Source organism: Dermacentor variabilis, chromosome 1 (genome assembly GCF_050947875.1).
Source record: "Dermacentor variabilis isolate Ectoservices chromosome 1, ASM5094787v1, whole genome shotgun sequence".
Taxonomy (NCBI): domain Eukaryota; kingdom Metazoa; phylum Arthropoda; class Arachnida; order Ixodida; family Ixodidae; genus Dermacentor; species Dermacentor variabilis.
Genome location: NC_134568.1, coordinates 188,855,534 through 188,880,172, shown reverse-complemented (window position 1 = coordinate 188,880,172; position 24,639 = coordinate 188,855,534). Strand labels below are relative to the sequence as shown.

Here is a 24,639-nt window from a genome sequence, read left to right as displayed (position 1 = left end):
TCACTGCATCGTCGTCATAGTCGTCTTCGTACCATCATGGTCATGGCCGACCCTGGTGAAAGAGCGCCATAGCAGAGTGGACCGATCCCAGAGGCAGCGTACGTCACATATGGCCTAAGCAATGGAAATCTCGGAAGGAACACTACATATCGTAAATAAAAGTGTTTTCACCAATAAGGTGTCCCGCTACATTGCTTGAATGTTAATCGCATTAATGTCGGCAGTCACCGTGAGGTGGATTCTGCCAGAATTGTTTATTGGTCATACGATCAGTGCAATTGCAAAGTTTTAGTTCCCTGCTTGGCAGGTTATCTGCGTAAGCACACGTTATTCCCCAGTGAAGCAATTTTGAGCAAACGGGCCCGCGGTGAATACGGGCCCAGATGGGAAGATGGAGCTTGGCTCCAAATGGATGCAATACAGCACTCAAACGACAAGGCGGGAGCGGCATCGTGTGCTACTTTATCAATTGGCCTGCGAATGAAAGAGCTTTCTTGCAATGAAGGATGACAAATGAAAGAGGAAAGAATGGAAAGGTCGAGTCGGTGAACCCAGAGGTATTTTGACATGCATAACTCAATTCGAGTCTTATGACGGTCATCACGATGGCGTATTTCTTTAGCTCTATTTGGCCACATGTCTTTAAATATGAGGTACTGTCGCTACAAAGGCGCCGAAATCTCAGAAAAATGTCCTTCGTGCGCTATATAGCTGTAAAAGCAGCTACCTAACAAACATTTTCAGAAAAGCACGCGTCAAGCTAATGCATCACACGCGTATATGTCGCAACATTTGCCACACCAAATCATTCGCCCCCACCTTGGTAATCTTGATGTGTAGCAGTACTTTGCTGTTGGCATTAAATTGATCTGAAGTACAAAGAGGCAACTGGCTTTAATATCCTCCACACGGACTAATAAGATGATCGCTGGCGATCTCTGCGCTTCCGCGCGGCAGTGTGCCAGAACTGGCCACGGGCATACACGGTGGCCTGGGAACATTTGCGACGGAGAGTAGATACCCTGTGTCTACGCACGCTGCCAACGCCATTCAAGGAACCCATAAATTTAGTTCTATCTAAACAACCTTAAAAGAGCGATGTTGGTTCTATATGTGTAAATGCATTTTGAAAGCCAAAAGTTAGTCTTCCAAACGCAGCAGTCGCAATTAGAGCAGCCTGTACAGGATAATCATATCGTGGCTAGTCCCGCAAGAAATTCAACAGAGCAGTGATTGCGGAGCAGCATGGCTCGTGTTCCGTGATTTAAGCTAGCGCTTTGTGTAAGCCGTGTGCCCTGACCTGGGACTTTCCTGTTCGGTCTCGCAGTCATTTCAGATCATGCTTCCAGCGAGTTTTCTTAAAACGACCGCTCCCTTCTGCTTATCTTGCACTGTCCGAGTGCGCTGTTTGGTCCCGATTCGCCACAATAAGGAAACGGCAACTAGACCATCGTTGCTTTCAAAATTTCAGCGCGAACGTACGTTAAGGCGCACGCGCTTTCGTGCTTCTCGCAATGAGCAAAACAAAAATTTAAAAGAAATGACGTAAATACATCATATGGCAGACAGCAAATTGCGACGCTCTCTAGTACTCGAACTTTCCACCGCCGCGTATGATTTCACCGAGCCGTCGGAGGGCTTTCACGGCTGGGAGGCGTCGCCCCGCTGATCCCGAAAGTCCATCTCCCTGGGGCCCGTTTGTTTGTGTATGGCTTGCGCCCTTTCACCGTGCAAGATGTCGCGACCGGTTTCTTGAGGCGCTCCTCGGTGGAATAGCCAGCGTGGAGAACTCCGCGGTAGGTGGCAATTGACTCGAGACCCAGCCCGCTTTTGTGCTGCGCCCCGAGTCCAGCGCTGCAAATCGATGAGCGGGGAGACTACGCTCAATGAGGGCGGATCATTGCGGCCCATCCTTGCGCCTAGGAAACGAGGAGCCCGCGACTTTCTTCGGGAAAGCCTTCGTTTGTTGCCAAATCGAGGCCGCTCGTTAAATCGGACGCCGACAGAGTTTTTCCATTAGGCGCGTTTAACGTATTGCATAGAACGTAGCATGAATTTGTCGGGCAACATTGATTGCCAGGTGGCGTTCGTGCGTTAAAATATGGTAGCACCAGGATTGCGCGGTGTCATGATCAACGATCCTTGCGGGCGTATATCTCAGGCGCTGAAACATTTTGTACGAATTGGTAAACAATTTTGCTGGAGCCGGTCAACCATTAAGATATGCCAAGTTGAATTTCTCTCCCAGTTGTAGTGCACAAGACATGGTATGGGGGGGGGGGGGAAGGGGGCTGTGCTAATGACCGAGGCAACGTTGAAATTTTAAGCACATGTGTTGGCTGGTGGGTGCCCATTAATTTCGAGTGCTATCAGCACTTGAAGCACAGAGCGAAAGAACAACGCACGAGCTGCAAGAATAATTCTCAGTGTGACAGTGTGACAAGTAAGAAAAGGGCGAAGCCACGTTATCGTTGTTGATAAGGGAACGCTAACAATTTACGAATGATTTTCGCTTGGCCCTTACGCTTTTAATGCATGCTATACTATTCGAAACGCGTCTAAAAGGGCAAAACTTGTGTGCACTTCAAATAAAATTTTCATAATTTCTTTGATTGTAGACGCTTCCTAAATCACGCAGACTGGAAGAGCACCTTGGCGCCGTTACGTGCTAGACCCGCCCCGCAGTATAGCCAGTATACACGGCTCGCTAGGTAAAGCCTCCCCAGATTTTAGCAAAGTTGACATTATGGTGTGATTGTGTTTCAACAGGAAAAAACAACTAATGTTTAAAAGTATATACAAAGGCCACAGAGCGAAACTAAGTGATCATGGCAAAAATCAAAGCAGTAGACGAATGCACGACAAAAGGTAATCATAGGCTATGTTAATAAAATTATCCAACAGACAGCCCAGACTACATGGAATGCTGTCGCAACAATTTTCGCCAACCGTATGGATATTTACCTACATGTAGAGATTTTAAATGCGCAATCATTTACACGCTTACCGGAGAAAACCCGTCCGTCCCTCCGTCCGTCCGTCACGTAAGACGATCGCTTTCAATATAGGGCCCGCAGCAACGAGCCAATTGACCTTCGTGCTGCCTCTCGCTTCAACGTGAACTAAGCGGCGAGAACACAGCTTGCACGAAGCTATCAGCATTCGCCGCATTGTGTCCCCATCAAAGATCGTTTCGAAGATAAGGGCCCGCGCGGCCGCGCCATATGCAGCCGCCGCCGGAGTACGGTTGTTCACGGTTGATAATAGTTCGACGGTGATGGATAAGGCACTAAAGAGCGATAACGGTTCATAATGATCGGAACGTCATCAGCGGTTCTGGCGCCGCCACCTGCAGCACTTTGCTTGCCTCATCAATTCACCTTGCGCTGCCGTCCGCAGCAACTCGCGTCGCCGCAGCGCTGTCGTTTGCAGTGGTCGGATCAAGTTTCATAACATCGATAGTGATACCGGGCTGCGTGGAGATGAGCAAGTGGCACAATGCTTACGCATACTTAGACGACTCCCAGAGGAGTTTCTGGGTGATCTTTTAGAGCTCAGCTCTTAGGTGCCCGTTCCTGCGGCGAGCGTCAGCGTCGGCATCCCTCGTAACCGAGCGAACGAGCACAGCGAAGGATGAAAGAGCGACCGCAGAGCGCTCGGGGGATGAAAGGCGGCGATAGGGAAGATAGCGAGAAGAGGAAAGCGGAGGAGGAGGGTATGGCAAAAGCGGAAGAAAAAGCGTAGTGCTGCGCAAGACTGGCTCTGCGGCGACGATGGCTACGAGATGGCGCCAGAGTAGCGCGCGTCGTCCATTCACTGATGACGCCACCGATAACATAAATGGAAACAAAGCGCTGCATGAGCGGAGGTCTGTCTGCGGCGGCTGCTGTGAATCGCGCCCACGCGCTGCCTCTCGCGATCTCCCGATTGGCGAGGTGGCCGCGCCGCGCTTCGCCCTGTTTGCAATGTGCCGCTTGAGACAGTTTGTCCTCGCCAGCCAATATATCACTTAAATGAAAACACTAGCTGCGCTCAAATTTTGCATTAGAGAGTATCGTAATCGTAGGTGATTTTTTTTACCATCTCTTCGTCCCGATGGCGACGTCGGGTCGACCAGTCGTCTTGGAGATATTTCCTGTATGTATAATGCTTCCTGAACAGAAATTCGAAAAGTTACCGGTGACTCTTCCGGTTATTGCGGAAATTGAAGGCCTTGTGGCGCACCTACGATGGCAAGAATCGCTAAAATTCTGGTCTTTCGTTGCGTTTGTTGTAGTTTTTTCTTCTTTCTGATGTTTATTTATTACATGCATGGTTGTTTAAGCGCGTGCGCTCGTAACAATAAATTAAAACAACAAGGGGCACAAGGGGGCTGGAAACGCAGCACAGACATTCTTGTCGTGAATTTCAATTTGGCTGTGCAAGCATAAACTATGTAAACAGAAAAGTTGGGAAGGGTCTGAGGTTAAACAGCGCGAATAAAACAAGGGCACGAGGAAACAAACACCACAGACAAGCGCTGGCTGCCAACTGGAAGGTTATTTTAAATTCTCCAGCCATTCTATACCTATACAATAGAGGCTTACTACATTAGAAAGGAAGGAGACAAATGTGTAAGCGCTCCCTCTCTTGCCTTGTCGGGAAAAGAAATAGCTTGCTTGGATGAAAGATTATGATGCTGCTGATTCGCACATATTTTTGCGACTGGTTTACGCATGTCTATATGCTGAAGAAGGTATCAAATAGCTGGAGAATGTCAAATAAACTTTCACTTGGCAGTCAGCGCTTGTCTGTGGTATTTGTTTCCTCGTGTCCCTGTTTTATTCGCGCTGTTTAACCTCAGTTCTAAATATGACCTAACTAGTCCTCATCAAGATCCTACTAATTGGGAAGGATCTCCGGATGAATTCTAAACGCGTGTAGTGAAAGAAATCTAAAGTCATATGTGCGCTTACTAAGTTTATCTGAACATACATCTGACTTCTTGTTTTCTTTTTGCGTGTTAGACAGCGCCAGGAATAAGAGATATGCCAAAGGACCTGCTTATCTGACGGAACTTCTAACGTGGGTGGACGTATCATATTCGAGCCCCACCTAGTGCCACTATTATGCTCATAAGTAGGAATTAATAATGTCAACTTTCGGGAACATGTTCTCATTCTAAGAGGTCGCCTTATTTAGAAAGCTGGAATAACCTTTCTGGGGCCGCGCATTCCTGAGCACAAAAATCTGAGGCAGATGCTAGGTTAATTAATTAATTAGTCATAAATTATTTGAAGAAGAAATTCGACCCCACGACAGTTGATGTATCATGATAGCCGAATCACTGCTCGCGACGGACTAAAGTGATACATGGCAAGATTTTAGTAACTGGCGCGAATCAGCCCGAATGACTGTGCAGGATTTCCCGCCGCACAATGGCTACACGAGCTCTATCGAATGCACCCACGCATACAATTACCGCTTCAGAAAGCGCTGCATTATCAAAATTGTACGTTGCTGAAATACAGCACGCACAGAGCCATCCCAACGACAGCTACTCGGGTCCGCCATAATCCACTCTGGACGGGCGTGAGAGCTTATATGAGCATCTACGCGAAGCACTGCTGAAAGCGAAAACACACACACAACACACGCACGCACGCACAAAAATTCATGTTTTGATCCGACTTGTACACGTTGCAGAAAGAAAGTAACCGATTTCAATTACAATTACCTCTTTCAAAAATTTAGTTGATTACGGCTACTAATTACTACCCCACGAAAGTAAATGAGCAATTACAAAAAAGTAACCGATTACTTTATCGTTACTTTCCTGCCTACTTTTACTAATATTGCACAAGTACAGTCAATAGAACGAGTTGACCTTGGCTCTTTCGATGCGTCGTCTGCAGCCGTTCACCAATTGTTTATCTTCTTCTAAGAACGGCTTTTCAAAATTTTATTCGATAATATTCCCTCGTTTTCTTTTCAAGACTTCTGCAGTGACACTGAAAACTCGCTTCGTGTGCGCCCTGGAGAGAAGGGCTGTGTTGTAGCACATTGTGGCCACTCAATGACGCGATAATGGCGTCTGGCTTCTCTATGAAGCGCACAGACTCATTGTTCCTGGAGCTAGGGGAACGCGCTCCCGACAGGGCCAGTGAAAAAAAAACTGCACAATCGTATTAAGTGATTCGCTGGCACCAACGTCCGAAGTGGCCATCACTATTGAGCCATAGAAGTTCCCTTTTCAATTTGCCACCCACCGTGGTTGCTCAGTGGCTATGGTGTTGGGCTGCTGAGCGCGAGGTCGCGGGATCGAATCCCAGCCACGGCGGCCGCATTTCTATGGGGGCAAAAACACCTGTGTACTTAGATTTAGGTGCACGTTAAAGAACCCCAGGTGGTCGAAATTTCCGGAGTCCAAATATTCAGACGTAAAGCTTTAGCTCGGGTGCTCCTGTCTAAACGCATGTAAAACGTGAATTCGTTTTTCTCTCTCGGCAACCGCCGCACCAAACTTGACGACGTTTCTTGCATCTAAAAGAGGAACTTCAATCCTAGTGACTGTTGGCGTCGAATTTTTTTATTTAGGTCGTCAATTTTTTACTAAATATTGGCACAAATCGCAAATTTTCAGAAAACGAAACTATCAAGTTTAGAACTCTAACTCAGCTAAGAAAGATATCACATTTCTGTGAATTCCATATAATAGTACATCTAAAGCGGACAAAATTGATATGTTGCACATGAACCACAAAAAATTTAGTGATATGGAAATACAGCTTTTGCAAAACCCTTGTACACGCGTAACAAGTCACGCAATATATAAATTGACACACAGAATTTGTCCGCTTTGAATGATCTAATGGATGCCATTTACAGAACCGCAATATCTGTTCTTGATGGAGAGCTATTAATTTGTAAACTTCGTGCTTCTATTTTTTTTGAACTTTCAAATTTTTGAAAATTCTTTCAACGAAATTCAGACTCTAAATAGAAATTCCGCTTCCAACAGTCACTAGAATTTAACGTTCTCTCGCAAATGCAACAAGTTTCATTAAAATTGGTGCATGGGCTATCTCAGAAAAGTGTTTTTGCGTTTTACGTGTATTTGAATATGCCGCATGGGGGTTGGGCCCGAGCCAAAGCTTCCTCTTAAACAACTAATTATAATGGACACCCGCAAGTTATCATGCTCCTTGAAAAGGCGGTCAAATCTAATGTAATTTACTATAATGTTGCATATTATTCAGCTCTAGAAATAATGATCGTGTGTCACAATCAAATAAATATATGTATGTCAGTCCCGTAATATCAAACAGATGGATAGAAACGTATGAGTCTAACGGCCAAAAACTCTTGTCACCGACTGGCACAATAAGCGAAGAATTGAGCCCCAGCTCTTAGTGCCTATGAAGGCCACCTACCAAAAGTAAAAAATTAACGTTAAAGTAACTTACAGCAAGCGTTACCGAGAAAACGAAGTAATTGTTAAATTACAAAATTACCAAAACGCGTAATTGATTACAAGTAATTTATTACATGTAATTCGTTATGTACAAGTCTCGCTCTGAGCATGCACTGTGCAGGCAGAGTTGCATGCACGTACGCACACGCACATACGCGCGCGCACACATGCGCACAACAAGCACGCACGCACGCACACATACACCCACACACCCACACACACACACACACACGTAGACGTACACACACGCGCGCACACACGCACACGTACGCAGGAGCATACAGATACGCACAAACACACGCACACGTACACACACGCGCACCAACACACGCACACGTAGACACACACGTGCGCACGCACACACGCACACAACACGCACATGTACGCACGCGCACAAGCGCACACACGCGTACACAAGCACGCACCAACACACGCACACGTGCACACACGCACACAACACGCACACGCACACACACACGCGCGCGCACACTACACTCACACCTACGCACGCGCACACACAACAGGCACATGCACACAACACGCACACGTTCGCGCACAGACACACACGCGCGCACACACGCACACGCAAGCACACACCACGCGTACACGCACACGCGTACGCGTATACACACACACGCACACGTACGCGCGCGCACAAATGCACACACACACACAACACGCACGCCTACACGCACACGTACGCACGTACAGACACAAGCGCGCACACGCACGCACAGACGCACGCGCGCACACTTGCACACACAACACGCACGCGCACGCACGCACGCACGCACGCACACCCATGTGTGTGCAGTTTTTCATGTTTCTCTACAATTTTCTCACTGACACTTTTCATCTAAATAAATATTCGAGAAGTTCATTAATAAAACAAGACTAATGATCTAATTATGCGGAATTTGTTTCGTAACAACTTTATTTATAGTCCTGCAGAGCTTTCGCCGACGGGGCCTTAGGTCTCCTACTTGGGGACGTCGAGGTGTTTCCTCGCCGCCGCCTCGCAGGCCTGAATTACGCGGAATGAAAAAAATTACCGACGATTACGTTACTCCCTAATGCGAAATTTGAGCGCAGCAAATAAGCTGTTTCACCTTTTGGATAGATTGAGGCAAAGAAATCGAGCAACACATGTGTGCGCTATCACATAATTTTTTTTTATTTTTCACACGTATTCCTTTAACAAAGACTCCACTAACAGTTCTTGACAGTCATGAAGGAAGCTTTGAGGTCGGAGAAATAGACTGATATATGTTCGACTTGGTACACCAATGCTTGATTCTCAAAGACGAGATCTATACAAGTGCCTCGCGAGGTTGTCACAGCCGTGGGGGAAGCAGAGGCTAAGCGCCGCCGCCGAGAAGACCCTGCCGTTCGCGCCGCCGAAGCGGAGGCTCATCGCCGCCGTCGAGAGCAACCAGCAGTAAGCGAGCCTGAAGCAGAAGCTCATCGCCGCCGCCGAGAAGACCCTGCAGTTCGCGCCGCCGAAGCGGAGGCTCATCGCCGCCGTCGAGAGCAACCAGCAGTAAGCGGAAGCGGAGGGGGGCGGCGTGTACACCCAGCGGCAAACGATGGGGGCAGAAGCGCGCGCAGCAAGCGGACAACACGATAAAGGGAGGAGGGAAGAGATAGCAGCGACTGACTGATGCCGCTGACGGCGATAGTGAGTCAACCCCAGCTATCCGCCACACAAGAACAGGGGGGGGGGGGGACCCTTTCCTCCTCTTTCTGCATGGCGGCGACGGTGTTCTATGCAGTCACGTTATCTTGACTCTCTAGCGGCGTCAGCGGCATCCAGCGGTATCAGTCGGTCGCTGCTAGCGCTGGGGGGATGAAAGGGGGGCGGAGCTGGTTACGAGGCCGACGACGACGCCGACGACGACGCGAAACCCAGGAACGGACGCCAAAGAGCTGCGCTCTAAAAAATTATTTGACTATCTTCAAGCGACGGCCAATAACATAGCTTGCTTCTGTCCAGCTACAGGGCATTAGCATATTTTAATGTATATATATATATATATATATACCGGTGTCACACGGCGCACTTTTGGTCGCGATCAAGCCCGATCGGGGTTGAATTTCTCGGTCGCGATTGGTTCCTTTGCGCAAGCTGCGCGAGAGAGCCAATCGCGATCGAAAGTGGCCGTGTGACACCGGTACTAAATAATGAATCGGTCACCGTCAGCAGAAGCTGTCGAACGTTACGCGTAGAATAAGCGTCAAGGCTACAGCGGCCTGATATGCGACGTCAACTATCGTACAACAGCTGCACCACATCTCGCTGTTTAGTCTGGTGCTGCACGCTCATCCGCGTGCGCTTCAGACCACGAGACACCGTGCGGTCAAAGACAACACGAGCTGAACCACGCGACGCTGCAGTGGTTGCTTTTGCGGCCGTATCATTTGACGCCGCCGCCGTGGCTAGGTGCCACTGTTGGCTCTGGAGGCTTGTCAAATAACAGTGGAGGAGGCAGCCTCGTTTTGCCAGGCACACGGGCAAGGTGAGACTGCTGGCGAGGTCCAGTGGTGACGGCTGCGAAACGGAGATGGCCAATCGCCTTGGGCGCTGTTCGCTTGCTCAAAAACAAAAAGCGCAAACGAAACACGCGAGAAACTGGACTCCCACCCAGCAGGTACGAATGCGCCATCTGCTCATGCCCCGTACATGCTGAGCGGAAAACATCGAAAGAGCAGAGGAAGCCGCCTTTCGGTGCTCGTATTGCACGAGCACGCCTTCTGTCCATCTGTAAGTGGGAACCCGGCACAACTGTGGGAAGACTTTATGCCCACCCAAGCGACCGAGAGATAGCTCAGCTGTCCGACCGGTGCGCACTCGAGCGTGATGAGCCTGCTGTGTGCCGCACGCGCGGTGCATTTCAAAGTTGGCAGCACTTTCTCCTGTCGCTGTCCGCGTGCACCTTGCGCACCCCATCGGTGCACCCTATATCGGCCCCACGTCATATCTGCGCGCGCCCTTGGGCGTTGTGAGGAAAAGACCTCGTCGTTCACCGCCACTAATTTGGCTCGCAGCTAGCGCGGACGCCTGCCTGCACTGGTGCGGTGCCGTTTCGCAGCAATGGGGAGCTCCCCACGCCAGACTGTGGCGCGACCGGCTGCCTCAACTCTTCTTCGTGACAGGCCATTGTTCTGGCGCCTCTGGAAACCGCGGGGCTTTTCAGCGGCGTCTTTTCGTTAGTCAGTCTTGGTCGCTTCTGCGCTTTTTCGTTCTTTCTTTTTTTCTTCTCGTCTATCGTCGTATGTCCGCACCTCTTTCCCACAGCGAGAATAAATGCGTTGTGCAGACTGACGGCTCGTGGTTTATACGCCGCTTCGACTCTTCGCCACCTTGTGAGATCTAGGTCTCTCGCACTGCTCACCATCCTGTGGAGTTCGCATCGGTTCTAGCACAGTTGAGGAGACAATGGCCGGGGCGGCAGACGCTGGCGTCAGACCAGGCTCTGCCTATCGCCCATTCTGAGACTGCTATGCACTAGGCCACGTTCATCGATTTCTGTTGATCGTATGGGTGCATTACTTTAAGGCGGGTGAAATGTTCCAACAAGCAAATTCTTTAGAGCAAAAAGAATGTGCCTGTTAGGATACACATCAAGAGTGTACGATTGAGCATCGTGTATTCTTAATGTTCCGTAGTGCCAACTTACCAGGTCTCCTGGTCAGCGTCGCGGCTTGATCGTAATCATCCTTCGATGTCGCTGGTTGAAATATTCCTGCAGATAGTTGAACGAAATCAAAAGAAGCATCTTTTGTAATGCCGCATTAGTAAGAAGATAGAAAGGCTCATGCAATTCTGAACGTGAGGCTTGTTATAAAGCTTATCTTTTGTCTTTTTCTTTATACGTACGTACGTTTTTTTTTTTATGCTATACACGCAATCCGCAGCAAACGAACCATGCACGGCACCTACTTCTGGAAAATGTTACGAACGAGCTGGGGAGATTCCTCAGTAAGTTCATCGTTGTGATGCCACGCTGAAGAACCCGCACGTCAGTTCAATGATGGGAAATGTTTTTTTTTTTTTTTTTTTTTGCGACGGCGTCCACCTGACGTTGGAGGACTGCAGTATATGTATGTACAATCGTACGTGCGGGCGCGAGAATTTCGGTCTGGGGCACACAGCCATTTCCGTTCGCGTGCTTCCGTGCAAGCACTGCTCCGAGTTCCCCGCCAAGGGGCTCCGGTGGAGTGAACTTGGAGCGTGCGGTCTGGCGGTGACTCAGCCCACCTTTCCCGGTGCAGTAATTCGTTTAGCGCGAGAGGGCGGCGCGAGCCAACTACCATTCGGTTTGCGGAAGAGGTGAGCGTGCGCTGCAACGGAGTCGATATCATGCTATACGCATTCGGAACTGTTGCTTTTTGATGCCACGCGTTCTTTTGCCGCCGCAATCTCTTCGGCGTGGTGCGCCTAAGGAAGATCCTCTGAGACAATAGACAACTTCTTGAGAAATCAATCCGTTTATAATATTTTAATCATGGGATCGGCCCTCTAAAATCGTAATCGCGGCATATATAAGGAAAGCATTTGTTACAATCCTCTCGAAGCGTTGGGGCAATACCTTGTTGATTATATCGTCTAGTGTCTGTATAGTTACTCTTGAAGTCATTGTAGAAGTCATGATTGTAGACCATTCCGTATAAACCCTGACTCTTACATGAAATTTCGTGATACCAGACCGACCAGAAGACGGCATGCATGGGAAATTGTAGAATATCCGTTTATTAATAATACGTTCCATTATTCTTTCTTCCCACGCTCAATTCGTGAATGGAATGCACTGGATGCAGTCGCAAAAGAGCAGCAAACATTAGCAAAGTTTATGGATTTAATCGAGCATGCGGCACGAGCCCAGAAGTTGTCAATATAAGTGACTAAATTGCATTCGCCATGCAATCCATCCCGATTCAGTTTGTGATAGGAAAGCACTTGCTTACACTTTTTGTTCTGTGCATTTTGTATTTGAATGCCTTCTACCTTACATTTTTTTTCTAGTTTTCCTGCTGGTTGATGTACATTGGTTTCGTTGTGTGTATTATATTGTATGAATGTATTACTGCCATTCTCGAATAGTCTTTGATCATTGTGTGCTCTTCTTCTATAGAATGTTTTAGTAGTGTTCATTGATGTGACTTGTTGCTCACCCCTGTAAAAATCCCCATGGGGTATTGAGAGTATTCTATAAATAAATAAATAAATAAATAAATAAATATCTTACATATATGGTGTATCCTTGTAGCTATGTGTGGTTTTCGCACTTTTTAATTTCTTACACTATGAATTTCCGCCACTTTTTCTTTTGCATCCATTGATGACTGCTCTTTTTTTTTATTCCCACTGGGTGTTTGCTTATGGGCAGCTAGCGCTTTGTCAGGCATTTATTTGTCTTTTCGCCAGCGTCCACGGAGAATTTGTACATGATTGTCCGAAATAAACGTAACGTATCATATCATATCATATCATATCATATCAAGCGTGCTGTAAGCAAGCAGCACATCACCACAGCAATAGTATCGCATGTATTGCAATAATAGACTAGTAAATGAGGTGCCAGTGAACGTCATAAGAACAATTCAATAAACCGCACGAAACCGGTATTATTTTGTACTCGTGTGCCTGAGAGTGCGTAAGCTATGGTCACATCGTACTATATATATATATATATATATATATATATATATATATATATATATATATATATATATATATATATATATTATGCGTGCGCGTGTGCGCGTGTGTGTGCGCGTGTGTGTGCGCGTGTGTGTGTGCGTGTGTGTGTGTGTGTGTGTGCGCGCGTGTGTGCGCGCGTGTGTGTGTGCGTGTGTGTGCGCGCGTGTGTGCGCGCGTGTGTGTGTGCGTGTGTGTGCGCGCGTGTGTGCGCGCGTGTGTGCAAATGTGCGCGCGCGTGTGCGTGCGCGTGTCCGTGCGCGTGCGCGTGTCGCCGGCTAGCGCTCTTATACAAGTCATCACCGAACTTCTCTCCAAAGAGCTGCGCGAAGGAGTCGCGTAATGAGCCGTAACAAATGAAGCCCGTCCACGACACATGCTAGGAGGGCTATGCATGGAAGTGCACACAGCAGGTCGGTGCTGAACGACGTGAATTCTAGTCAACAGCAGCCGAAAGGTGCGCAAACTACAGAATGATCAGCTCGAATGACGGCAATGTTTACTGCCAGAGTTTATAGGTGTATGGCTGCTCCATTAGCCGCTTTCTGTATGATGGGACTGTTGTTGGTGGCGATATCTCAGTTCGCTATATAATCCACCACCTTTTTTTAGGCAATTTCTTTCTTCCTGGCATCGCTATCAATCTTCATTGCCACTGCTGATTCATTCCCGCTGCTGCATTGCTCCCTTGTCTTAGAATCACAAACACAAATCGCCTCATTTTCTTCCCCTGAATTCTGGCTGCACCGCCTGCGGGGCCTGCGGGGCGCATGGCATTTGGCGAGACGTACAAACTCCGGAGGCTGCGCCGAGGGCTCTAATATTCCAGGACAAGTATAGCCATCTCCAGTTGAACATCTTTCTCAGCGCTGGTGTAGCTTATTTCGTGTTCCGGCCTCGAATACACTCCGGAGGAAGTAAGGAACGGCGGATGGAATTAGCGGTTCTCGAGCCAAAAGCAGTAGATCATAAGCGTGGCGCGCAGGACAGGGAGCACATCAACCGTCTTGAGAGGACGGGAAAGGGTGGGAGCGGGAGGAGTGGTTCCGCACTGCGCAGCGATGGCGTCGCGAGCATTCCTGCGGCCTAATTGGCAGGGCGAACGGTTTCCAACGATGGGTGAGTCCACGAGGAGGGGGGGGGGAGGCTCGGGGTGCAAACCTCGAGACCATTGCGAGACCGGCCAACCGCGTGGCGCGGTCTAGCGGGAGCTGCGACGCACTCATCTAGGCGTGCAATTTTTCTAGTGGATGCCCGCGCTTCCAAATCCGCGACGGATGTCACCGATGTCAGCGTCCTTCTGCCACCGCCGCTATTTTGGTTGCACGGCGGCGAAGTTTTCGTCGCGCCATTGACTCCAGCATGGTCGGGGAAAGTTTCGGATGGGAAAGACGCAGAAGGCTGGTGCGGGACGGGAGGCGGCGCACGCGGGTGGTGGGGGGGGGGGGAGGGGGGGATGCGGGATCTTGACTGAGTTTCAGTTCGTCTCTGGGGCGCTTCTCTTTTCGAAGCACCCCTATGCGCGCTCTCAAGCGCTGCGCGGGAGGAATGGGGCGTGCGCAGTGCTGTGATAACGGCCCACACGTTGCAAAATAAAACGCGCTCCTCATTCCTTCATGGCTTTCTGCATACGTCTAATTTCGGGACAACCAAAGGCGGCACCGAAGGCACCGCGAAGGTCGCATGGAGCTTTTTTAGTGGCGCGCCTGCTGAGTACATGCACGGTATACCGTAACCGTGCATGCGAGTCGCCTTGGAAATTTAGATTTTGCTATACCTGGCTGAATTCGACACGTCAGCCGAAGGACTCTTTCAGCAGACTTGTAGTTGAAGAGGTCAACTGCTGGGAAGACGCGTGCTTCAAAACACATAGAGGTTAGTGTGAGCCTGCTCGTGCGACGGAAGCAGTGTTGATGAGAGCGCTTTAATGGGGACCAAGCTAGAGATCTCGGGATCTTGGCTCGCACATTGGCTGTACGTGGCAGTATAAGCGCGGCTTGCAGACGCCTGAATGCCTACGTGCAAGCTATATAGCATCTCTCTTTCTTGCGGGCGCGCGGATATTGCTTCAACTCAGTGGGGGCAAGGCGAGAGGTTCGACGGTAACAGCTAGAAAGGAATGAACGCCGAGCAGAAGGTCTCGCTATGGAGCGCCTGAACACGACGGAAGCCGCCGAAGCCGCGGCTCTGGCCATAGCAATGAACCCGTGGCTAGCGCGGAATAAAAATGGTCAGAGCGAGGGGTTTTTGAAATGGTGCCTCCAGTTGGGCGCAGGACCCCGGCGTGATGGAGAGGCGACACGCTCCAACGCCTGCGAGTCTGGGCCACCATTTTGAAAATCGGCGCAGCGTATTTATTACCCACGGGCTGCGGGTCGGCACCAAGCGCCACCCTGGCGAAGCCAAACCGTATTTCTCCGCCTCGGCGACCATCCACCGCTAAGCACAAAAATGAAAAGAAACGGATAATGTTTTTTTTTTCTTCTTGAAGCGCCAATACCGTGGGGAGAAGTGTGCCTTTCTATGAACATGCACCAGGAGATGCGTCCTTCTCCTCTCGCCGTCTCATGCTCCCCATTCTAAATGGGGAGACTCTCGGCAACGCACCGACTGGCTTTGGCATGTCCTTGCCGTAGTCAACGTTTTTCCTTTCCCAGAGAGTACCTCTGTACCTATATTTTGTTAATATTGATGGCTGCAAAATAGGCCGTACAGCAAAGCAATGTGTCACTCCTGGAGAGCACAGCTTGTCTATAGAGCGGCTACGCGTCGCACTCCGGTGCTCGTAGGCTCATTCTGTACACCGTAAGGGGCGCTGATTCGAAGAATACTGCTTGCATTGCTTCTGACCATGCGATACCAAATGGAAGGGCCCCACCTATACTCGTGGAAGCCAGTGGTGAGCCACATTTTTCTTTTTTTTTTTCGTTCATGCTCTGGGGCTGTATCATCACTCTTTACATCAATAATTTAACATCAAACAATTACTTGTTTCCATTGAAATGTAGAAATGATAAATAAAAGGCGAAATTAGATACATGGGCGCAACTTAACAAATTGAAAATAAACGTTAGTAAAACGAAGGCTGTCATATACCGTGCGAAAAACAAGAAAATTAACATTACCTCAGAATTAAGCTGCAAAACTCAAAGGTAGAACTAGTGAGCGCATTTAAAATACTTGGAGTGTATTTCAGCGAAAATATGACCTGAGACACTCATATCGACCACGTTGTGTCAAAACTGTCTCGCATCGTTGGATTGACATACGCCAACAGATACATTCCACCGTCAAAGGTTAAGCTTCTATTGTACAATGCGTTATTATACTCACATATGAAATATTACCAATTAGTTTGGGGGAACACAACAAAAGGTAATTTGCAAAGAATCATGATATGACAGAAAAAAATGTTACACGAAATATTGAAAACGTCCCCATGAGTCACCCTTCCCACCCTCTGTTCTTGAAGTACTGTGTAATGAAAATAGACGAGCTATATCCGCATTGCCTGTGTTCACGTTATAAGCTTGAAGTAAAAAATAACAGCTATTCCCTACTACGGTTGGCATCGCTTTCTAAAAGGACCACACCTTATGAGAATCGAAACACACAGCCATGGCTAATCAAAACATGCAGAACCGGATACGGACAACAAATGGTAAACAGAACCCTACCGCATTTCCTAAATTTCTGCCATAACAACGGTTTCACTCCCGAAACAGCATCGAACCAGAAACTGAAATTGTTCTTCTGTGACAAAGCTCCTTTCCCATGACAGAATTTCATGTGGTTTTCTCGTCTCTGCGCATGCACGCTATACGCATTGCAATGTACCAATGTACTGTTTCATACTACACCAATGTGTGCCGTTTTATTTTTCGTTTTTTCCTTCATTATGTAGCGCTTTTTACTTGCAGTTTTTCATGTTTGTACGTTTTCTTAAACATTGGTCTATCACGCAGTTAACAAACTTTTTATTTCTATAATTACCTATTCTCACTGTTATCGACAAGTTATTGCTGCATTAGCATTTATTATTTGTTTGTGGTTTTTATGTTGCCATGCGAAAAAGTGTTTCTGTTTCTTCTATTTTGTACTCCGGGGAGCTGGGAACTAGTCAAGCTGACTTGTCAGCTTTTTTTTCCCGCACTCCCTCACTTCATGAGTGAAATAAAGATTATTATTATTATTATTATTATTATTATTATTATTATTATTATTATTATTATTATTATTATTATTAAAGGAAATCAAAGAGGACGAACCAACAACTGGCCGCAGGTGAGATACGACACCACGTCTTCGCATTACGCATGCGATGCTCTTACCAATTGACCTACCGTGGCGCCGTATCAAAGGCATCTAAAATGGAAGTAACATACGAGGGTTTATTGGGGGGGGGGGGGGGAGGCGAGTGGGGGCGTTGCTGCCTCGCAAGTTCACGTACTATGTGACGCCTGCGCAGTAGAAAGGATTTATCCGCCGTCATGGCCGGCCGTGGGCTCTGGCGGTGGCTTACACCCCAAGGCCTTGATATAGGGAGAGACAATAAAATGTACCCTTTTTTTCATTCATGAACACGCAGAAGTACTAAGGCCGCAGCGCAGAGTTCAAAGCGTTCGGGATATCTAGGGCTCTGGCCGACTCCCAAAATTGCATTATCAGTTCGTCTAATTCTTCCCGCCCCCTTTCTACCCGTTATTGTGTCTACGATGCTTCTAACCGGAATCACGGTCGGCCTATTTGCTCCTCCTGTTCCTTTAACACGTTAACGCTATAAAGTGGATCGTCCCAGCAGGCGGGATTCATCGCAGCGAGTTTGAAAGGCGAAAGCAAGAATTCGCGCCATTTTCGTCAGTTGTCCGAATAGTAGGAACACTTGTCTGATGAAACTCCACCCACCAAGCGGGAAGTTAGCCGGGGGTCAGTGAACTATTTAATTCCGCTAATACGTCTCGCGCGGTCAACGCTAGGCGATCTTCCTCGTCTTTGGAGACCCCCATTTAGGAGAGCGACCCTGGTCTCTATCGCCGGTTCTACGCAGCGCTTTCTGTTTTCGGCGGCTTCTAGGCGCCTCTGCTGACACGCGAAGGAGATAGGCGACGCAACGCGAAGAGAACGACGGCCCTGTCTCGCTCTGGTCGCAACGCGCATAATTGATGTTCGCTTTCCTCGCGCAAATAAAGGGCACCTGTAACGCTACTTTCACCTCCACTGTATCGCTATAGCCTATAATGCTGCGCAACTTTCACCATGCACGGGGAAAAAATGAAAGCGTGGCGTCATCATACTCGCTTTATTTTTTATTGTTATTAGTTCTTTTCTCGGCAGCGGAGATTGCGGGGTTGATGCGCGTTCAGTCGTACTCACTGCAGCTCTCAAAGGGGTTCAGCGACGAGTCTCGAAAAATGTCTTATTTTCTTTACATTCGACATGAAGCGGAGACGAACACTGGAGGGGGGAGGGGGGAGAGAAGAGATAAACTAAATGAAAACGAAAAAGGAAAAAGAAAGGACTAAATAAACGAATCAAATCCAGGTGACTAACTTAAGGTCAAATAATCTGTATAACTCATCTCAAACACGTCATCTGAAGTGGCGAATCCTGAATATAGCAGGATTCGCCACTATTTAGTCCAAGAAAGGACTAAATAAACGAATCAAATCCAGGTGACTAACTTAAGGGCAAATAATCTATATAACTCATCTCAAACACGTCATCTGAAGTGGCGAATCCTGAATATAGCAGGACTGACATCTTCAGGTTCCATTAAACTATTTCTCTCTTTTTTTTTTCTCTCTTCACACCAAACATCATCACCACTAACAAAGAGAGAGAGAGAGAGATCAAGGCCCGACTTATCTGCATGTCAATGGCCGGCGACCGTAGCTAATAAATAATGTCGAACGTAAACATCGGCTGGCGTGTGGCCTTACGAATGGTTTTAGCGCAAGAAAGTGTGGGCCCGAGACCCGCACTAAGAAAAACTCAAGGGCCCTTAGTTATCCCTACGTGGATGAATGCGAAAGCATTGCGACGTCTTCCCGATGGCGACTCGTTTTACGAAACGTATTGGTATCGTTTTCACATTGCCTTGTATCATTTCTCGCATCACGTGGCTCGGCCCCGTTCGCGCACTTGCTTGGACGCCCAAAGGAGCCGGGTGCAGCTACAGACTGAGAAATCGAAGTTTCCGTCTATCGGAACGCACGAAAGAACTCACCGAAATCGCCGCACCGACTGGCAGTGGGCCAATGCCGTCAGCGCATTCGCAGAAAGAGGGGCAGTTTGGGAACACTGGCATGATGAGCGGCATCGGAGTCAGCTGTAGAAGAAAACGGCGACGAACGTGCAAGCCGTGGCACGAGCGCGTCTCTGTGATCACGTGACTTTTTGCACATTCTCTGGCCACAGCGACGGATTTTCCGCTTCATGGGCTATAACTGCTTTCGCATTAAAAACTATTTGGTTGGAAAACTGTATAAAACTGCTCGTAGGGGCCTCACTTTAGCCAATCGCTATGTTGGACGTATTACTAAGGGCCTGCGACCGTCCAGTGACAAAGAGAACTTACGAACAAAAAAAAATCTTTTTTTTTTTCGTAAATGCCCAAATCGATATTAAACGCGTTCCCGAAGACGTGAGTATCGTAAAATTCCTAGAACCCGCATTCGCAAGACTCATATGAATAAAAGCGCTTACTACTTGGCTGCCTTCTCGGCACCCGCTACTCATGATACCGATCGACGTGATAACGAGACGATTGCTGGGATGGCGGCCGATCACAGAGGCCACTAATGAAAGAGGGCTCGCATGCGCAAAAAACGTCCTTGCGTTAGCATTGCTGGTAAGAGGAGACGCCATAGTCAATAGTGCGCGATGCTGGTCATATGATTAGTGAAATCGGCCGGCCAATGGCAAGCAGCACTTGAGAACGAAAAGCTTGGTAGATTCGGCCCGATAATTTTGGTGCATACGGCCCAGTTTACGAATTACGGCGATCACTGCGTTCAAGTTCTCCGACACTTCCATTCTATCAGACGGGCCTCGGCCTGTTGACGTCGCATTCTACCAAAATTGTCCAATAATTGGGCGCCTGGACGAGACACAATAGCCGATGCAGTTCCTAGCGCCCGTCCTGTGTCTTTCCCGGCTGTTCGTGTGTGTCTTCCTGTGCGTCCTGTGCGCTTATTTTCCGTCATCATCATCATCATTTATTATCCCTTAAGGGCCCTGGATTGGGCATTACATAAGGGGGGGGGGGGTGGTTAACAAGAGAAGTATTCACATGGTCATATAATTATAAAGCGAAATAAAAAGACAGACAGGCAAAGTAACATTATACATTGTTATGGAACCGTGGTTGCACGCAAAGACGAAAAAAAAAGACGAAAATAACACCCATGCAGTTGATCTCCGCATATGTTTACAATTGAATAAAAAGGTTACAATACAATTCAATATAAAATTCAATTCAATACAACATTCAATTCAATACAAATATACAATTCAATAGACATATATATACCCACAAGTCAAAGCAGAAAATGTGACATATATGTTATGTCCCATCTTAGGGAAGAGCCACAAAGTGAAATACGCGTTGGATATATGAGAAAAGCAGAAAATGTTTACCGATTACGAGATTATTTGATCTGCAATGCACCGTCTATCCCGTCTGCAGGTGTTGTTAAAAGTCAAAACACTCATCGCTGTGATCGCAATGAGCTACGACAAACGCACCTTCAAACGGCACGGCAAAGGCAGGTCGCATACTTATTCGTCGCTCGTGGTTCCATCTCCTTTAGTGCGCATATACTGGGGGCGACTCGAGACCACTGGAAAAGTCCTTCGCCCTGCAGTGGACATAGTAAAATAGGCCGCTGCTGTTGACGAGTGGGAATCTGTGTGTGTTCATCCGCCTCGCACGTCGGTTATAGTTGCCCTTCCTGCCCAACATGCCAGTGGCCATTGTTGTGAAGTGCTCGATTGCGCGGAGCCTGCTGCCGTTCACCCCCGTGTGACAGACGCATGCTTTTGTGCAGCATGCTGACTGCAGAAGCATCCGCGCCATCCTCCGTATGGTCCGGCGTGAGGTCCCTTGTGTCGCGACACGCACCTGCGTGCGTAAAAGTGCCTTTCCATTTCATCCACGGAAAAAGAACGCCTGCAATTGCTGGCTATACGGCTCCTAGAGGCAGCCTTCAGAAACCCAATATACGCTACAGACCGAGTGCGCTACACTTTATGTACGGTGCGTCAACAGACGTGGGCTCGAAAAAGGAAGAAGAAAGAAACAACAGCTATGCAGGGAAAGTGCGTTCCGTTAGCAGCACCCAATGTATATTGAGCATAATCGGCACTGCAATAAAGTGTCGCCGAATTGGAAGCGTCAGCGCAGCGTGGTTGTCCACGTGCATATATACACGGTATATATGCGCACCACCATCAGCGTTAATCTTACGCGATCGAGCCGGCTTGGCGGGAGACACGATCACGACAGCTGTGGAGCAAAACACAAATGTACGACTGGTTTTAGGCAGCGCCTACCGCTAAGAGAAGAACCCTAAGAAAGACATGAAACACTATAGGGCATACCACGCAGTGTTTCACATCCTGCTTCTGGCAGAAAAAAAAAATTCAACAAAGACAGGAAACATTCTTGCTTGCAGTGTATATCGCCTCCTGTATATGTCACTTTTGCACTCTCCGCGATAGTTACTCTGTTGTGGCTTGCTCTCATTCCACATGGCAATTCCTCAACTCACGTGATAACGGGCCTAAGCGTCCTTGTATATAGGTCATATGTTTATATGCAAGACTTTATCATTCTTAAGATTTATAAACCTGCGTGCGCAGAGCGAAAAACATCTCGTGAGAGCGACGTATGCGAACCCTATATCTCTTCAGTTTATCTTAACACAACATCTCATCTCAACATGAGGCAGTGGTCCTAACCAAATTCCTCTCTCCGCGCCGGGGAAGATTAACTCGCTGCTTAACGCTCAAATTGTAATAATCACCCCAACCAGCTACTGCGAGTCAGCAAGAGTTCCGAGCGCAGAGCCGACGCAAAAATGAAGGCGGCCCGAGTAGTCCGTCGAGATGATACGAGATGTGGATTGAGCGCGGGTCGCGTACGCAGTGTGCAGAAGCCGGCAAATCAGGTTCATTTCTTTCGCCGCGCTGATTACGGCCTAAGTCTTGTCCCGGGCCTAATTAGGAGAATACGTGTGGTAGTACTTCCTCCGGCTTCATTTATGCGGAAATTTCTGCCGTTACTGGATTCCTCGGGCTTTCGCGCTCCGCTCCTTCACGTTGTTTCATGGTCCGTGCTTCGCCATTCCCGCTCTTTTCTGTCCTCGATCTCGGCTCTCTCGGCGGCCTTCTTACAGTGCAGGAGACAAGTTTAATACCACCAGGACAAATGAGATTGGCCAAATCTGGCTCTTCATTCAGCAGCGACAAGTCACCATGCTCCCTTCTTGTGTCTATGCGTGCACCGAGCATGGGGGGGGGGGGGGGGGGGGGGGGAGTAGTGAACAGAGAAACAGAGAAAAGACGCCAACGCCATTCCTGTAGTTAGACACTGCGCTTACTGTGACGGAGTTAGGCTTCGGCGAGATTGAATCTAACGGAACGGTGCGTAATCCCTGGTGAATGAAGGCGCGTATCAAACGGCATGAACGCCCAGCAGGCAAATGAGCGGGAAAGAGAGGGAGGAAGTGGCAGACACTTTGATTGCGTAGCCCTAATGGTCCCTGGGAAACGAATACAATTGGCGCCCGGACTTCTAAGGGCTGCAGGATGCAAGTAATGCGAGTTAGCAGCACGTGCGCAGTCCAGCGTGCCAAGCGAGCAGCACACTGATTGTACGGGCCCGTGTACCTCCGTGATGGTCCGCGCGCTTAGACGATAAGCCACTCGGCGTTTTAGTGCGCTCATCCTCTCCGCGACGCTGTTCCTGTTCACCGAATACTAATCGATGAGAGCTGGCATCCAAGAGCCATTAGTGTTGTGTTCTGGCGTCCTCTCCTGAGCCTCAGGCGTATACGGTCTTATATTGTGGCAAGAACTCGGAACTACTTTGGGACCTGGCGAGCGCTGTCAGGAGTAAGCAACATACACGCCGGCCGACCTGGCGCTGCGCAACGACATGCGGCGAGTCCTGGTGTTTCGTGATTTGATTAAGCACGTGTTGGGGGCGATTATCTCCACAAGCTCTGTTGTCATGCTGGGAGCCTGTTATCATGAACAGTCAAGCAAATTCCTGCTGCAGAACTCATTGTAGTCTTCCCGTTATCGCATATCAAGGCCTTTATTGAAACCCTCATCAAGTGTACACACACACGCGCGCACAAGCGCACACACACGCACACGCGCACACACACACACGCGCGCACACACACACACACACACACGCGCACACACACACACACACACACATATATATATATATGTGTATATATATATATATATATATATATATATATATATATATATATATATATATATATATATATATATATATATATAATACTTGTAAAAATAAGAAAAGGGCAATGAGAAGCGTAATTTTATTTCTTGTCTTGTTATTCGTCAGTTTTAGAATGTTGTGCGTAGTGAAGTATGCGTCCAAGAGGTCGAATAGTCCCATGCTCCAGATATGTTTTAAATAGTTGTCTTTTTGTGGTGGAAGTATACTCGTGCGCGGTGTTGCATGCTTAATGCGTCCCCATTAAGAGAACTGACTCAGGTAAAATAAAATAAGCATTCAAACTCCTAAAAATAATAATAGTGGAAATTTCGATGTCGGAAAAGGGGAAAAGAAACGCGACTGCGCAGAAAATGGCAGGAGGTGGTGAGAAAGTGCGGTTTTACTGTCACAGCTGCAAAGACAACTTCCGCAGTTCTTCGCTACATGTGTACAAAGGTCCTTCGCACATCCTTGAAGTTTGCTCGATGTTTATCAGCCTAGGCTAGGATTTCCACCCATGTAAACTACGCCAGTTTCTTGTACACATATTCGCATATGCAGTCAGAACTCACAAACATTACCTTTTCCAGACCCGACTCTGGCTTGTTCGCCATTGGCGAGATAGTAAGACACATTTTCCATAATCATGGCTGCTTGCTGGCGTCCTTCACACAGCTATTCGCTCACAATAAAAAAAGGATAAATTTTCATGTTTATGTCTGCAAAACACCCCCCTCTCCCCCCTCCCCCATTCGCGTATCATAATTCAATTTCTTCCACAAGCGAAATGGAGTAGCTGGAAGCAAGCTGTTACCAACCTCTGCATGCGGACACCGGTTAGCCATTCCCTGACTTTCTTGCACACGCAGGCCAAGTTCCCATCAAGACAGTTCGTACTGTCTCAGCTCCCAGTCTCACCAACGCTATCAGTACTTCGGCCCCCCATGACCGGTCACAGTAAAATTTCATAATTCTAACATAACGGAATCCTCGGGATCAAGAGCCCGC

The 24,639-nt window shown here is 48.1% G+C and overlaps 1 protein-coding gene across 1 annotated transcript in view; it reads right to left on the bottom strand.

The window, feature by feature from the left end:
- LOC142589968 (uncharacterized) overlaps positions 1 to 24,639 on the bottom strand; it is a 123,173-nt gene that overhangs the window by 49,677 nt on the left and 48,857 nt on the right. The window contains exon 2 of the mRNA XM_075701723.1: positions 11,131 to 11,196. The gene's annotated coding sequence lies outside the window, so the exon portion shown is untranslated. The remainder of the gene's footprint in view (positions 1 to 11,130; positions 11,197 to 24,639) is intronic.